General features: G+C 45.4%; 1 pseudogene; it reads left to right on the top strand.

The window, feature by feature from the left end:
* Positions 1-662: 662 nt before the first annotated feature.
* LOC131406782 (large ribosomal subunit protein eL39-like) lies at positions 663-1,059 on the top strand (annotated as a pseudogene).
* The last annotated feature ends 2,187 nt before the right edge of the window (positions 1,060-3,246 follow it).

Below are 3,246 nucleotides of genomic sequence, written 5' to 3'. Positions count from 1 at the left end.
TTAGCCTGTAAACCAAGAACGTCCCCACCACTATCCTGGGGCAAATGGATTCCAGCTGCTGGGAGAAGAGCACATGTCTTCTTGGTGACATGAAGAGTTGTCGGAACTGATTTGCTCTCAGATTTGTTACCGGGCAGCCAGCCAGGCCCCGGGTAGATGGCTGGATGGAGTGTTGTATGGCAGAGTGACTACTTGCACTATCTGAGTCATCTGGGCCAGGTGACTGTCCTCAGTCACTGATCCCCAGATCTTTTTCCCTGACCCTGCCACTGCATCATGGAATGAATCTGGAGATCATTGTTGGCTCCTGGCTATGGAATGCCCTGGAATGGGATGGTCAATATGGAGCCATTGCTGAGTAGAAGACTTATGAGCCATTGCATGGCTACACCATTTCTCTTTTTCTGCTGCCATGAGACCAGCATGTTCTGGGGTAGGGCTGCTCCTTCACCTTCGATCCTGGAGTCCTCATAACCTGGAGCAGGCTGAAGCTGAAGCCAACCTTTTTGGTTATGACACAAGTAAGAAATAAACTTGGATGTTATAAGCCACTAGAATTATGGAGATGTTTGCTAGGGAAGTGTAAATCAGCCTGAAGTGGCTGATAAAGAGGTTAAGTCTATGTATGTAATCAAGAGTTGATAGACCGGCTTCCATTTTCTCCGTGATCGTGGTGCGTGCGGTTGACTGTGGTCCTTGCCATGTCTTCTCACAAGACTTTTAGGATCAAGTGATTCCTGGCCAAGAAACAAAAGCAGAATCGTCCCATTCCCCAATGGATTCGAATGAAAACTGGTGATAAAATCAGGTACAACTCCAAGCAGAGACATTGGAGAAGAACCAAGCTGGGTCTGTAAGGAATCGCAGCTGAGCTGACACATATTTATGCTGTATCCAGGTCACTTGCATCTTAGCATATCACTCTGAAACGTCACTATCTGGACAGTTGGATGTGTCTTATACGGGAATTGCTCTTACTCTTTGTTTCTATGCGTCTGAACTAGTAGGTTGGTTCAGTAATAAATATGTCAGACCTTTTGTTTGAAAAAAAAAAAAAAAGAGTTGATAGACCGGGGATGGAGACAAGAGATCTGGAAAAGCTGTGCAGGCTTAGGGTTTGGGGGTGTAACTGAGGTAGAGAGGTGCAAGGGTGAGGCAGTCCGAGAGTGGGAAGCTTCAGCGCAGCTGTGGGGTGCAAGAGAGTTGGAAAAGAGAGGAGAGGAAAGGGACATTTTGTCTAGGTTATAAATTGAATCACTTTAAGCCCTTTGAGAGAAAAGATTCTACAGGAAATCTTTGCATGATAGCTGCTGAGATTGGATCATAGGGGCCCTAGAATCCACTTGGTTACATAAATAACTGCTAAATTGTGTAAAAATAACCATAAATGCTTTAGAAAATTAGAAAGAGGTACTCAATAAAGTCTAGAATAGCCAACAAAGGCTTAGATGAATTGAAATTTTAAGATGAGCCTTGATATGGGCAGAGTTCAGAGGGTGGAAGAAAGTGGTCTGACACTACGTCAAAGTGGGGGACTGCATCAAAAAGCCATAGAAACAAGAAAGCCCCAGATGTGTTCAAAGACCCCAAATGAGAGAGATTCTATTGGTCTTAGATAAGGAAGCCTTTTCAAAAATCATGTTTCCCACCCCACCATCAGGGAAATTTCCTAATTTCTCAGAAGTCAGAAAAATACTGTGACTAATTTTAATTGAGGTGACAAATGAAGGACATAGAGACAGAGAGAGAGAAAATGTGAAGGTATATGGGCCTCATTCATTTAGTCAACCAACAAGGCAATATAAATAAACAAGGTTTGGGCTGGACGCTGTGGAGAAAGCTGAAGAGAAACACAGCTCTCCCTCCAGGTTACGGAGCAGGCAGGCAGGCCAATTTTTGTTAGCACATAGGTTCCTTAAACTTAAAACAGGTTAAGTAAGGTCTTTAGAAGCCCAAAGCACTGAAAATATTTGATCTCTTCATTTCCCATATATTCAAAACAATTCTAAACCATAGACATAAGTGTAGAAAGTCCAACAAAGTTCTCCTTTTCTCCACTAAGGCTACGTAATTGCTTTTACAAATCAATTAAAAATGTATTCTCTCTTTTTGTTAGTGCTCTAAGCATGTGCTAGCCTGCCTGTTGGGTAACCAGCACTCTTCAGAACTGCTACTATTCAGCCACTTTTACTGTGGCAGGAAAACTCACCAGGAGAGTCAACGGGTCCTCCGGCACCTGCCTTTGTGGACAGTCTGTGCCAGCTGGGGGCCTCCTCCCTGACCCTGAAGGCTGGGTGTTAATGCCTGCAATCCCCTCCTCTAGGAGTGACCAATGGTCACCATGTGGCCCAATATGGCCCCTTCATGGACTTTCTCACGGGCAGCACTTCTAGTAGGCTGGAGGGAACATGGTGCGACCTTGGCCCCGCCCATTCCACGGGCTGCTGGTCCCCTCTAAGTGGAGAAAAATGTCTCAAACCATCTTTGCTTCCTTGCCAGAGCCACTGGGTGTCCAGGACACAGGTTAGAGTGACTTGTCACATATATTATGTTTGTCTGTTTGTCTGAGCCAGGTGCCCCATCTTTGGGGTCCTGCCCCTCATCCTCCCCGTTCTCAGCATTCACTATACTTTGTTGTAGTTGTCTGTCTCCTTACTCTGTTAGAATTAGCTTTAGTCCAAGACGTGTATGTGTTTATCTTTGTATTTTTAGTGCTTAAAATAGAGCCTGCCACCTGGTAGGAACCCAAAATATGTTTTCTGAGAGAATGAGTGAATGAAGCATAGTCCTGGAGCAGGTGTAGACCATCTCGAGTGAATTCAGGAGGGTTCAGCTGGGATGCATCGTGGACTTCAGAAAGACCCAGGTCCCTGCAGCAGGTACCACTGGCAAGGAATTGGTAAGAGGTGGGGGGAGGCAGAGCGAGGAGGACAAGAAGAATGAAAAGGCACAACACAGAAGCGTCTTTAGTGTCAGCAAAACCTTTATTCAGACGTTCAGTGAATATTCCTGTTTTACCTGTTGTTCCAGCTGGCATAGGTGCTGCGTAGTTTAGGAAGTGAATGGTTATTGAGGGTGGAGGAGAAGGCATATCACAGCTTTACGCAGAAGCAGAAATCATTGCCTCCTACCTGCCTATCCCACTTCTGTTGAAGAAACCATGAGCAGGAGGTAAACCCTGCTGAAGGAACTTTCTCCGAGTGTTGGGGTGTCATTTTCTGGTGAGTAATCAGAGGCTGCTGTGGA

The sequence above is a fragment of the Diceros bicornis genome, chromosome 6, assembly GCF_020826845.1.
Source record: "Diceros bicornis minor isolate mBicDic1 chromosome 6, mDicBic1.mat.cur, whole genome shotgun sequence".
Taxonomy (NCBI): domain Eukaryota; kingdom Metazoa; phylum Chordata; class Mammalia; order Perissodactyla; family Rhinocerotidae; genus Diceros; species Diceros bicornis.
Note: the sequence above shows the minus strand (reverse complement) of the source record. Positions and strands in the feature narration are given on the sequence as shown.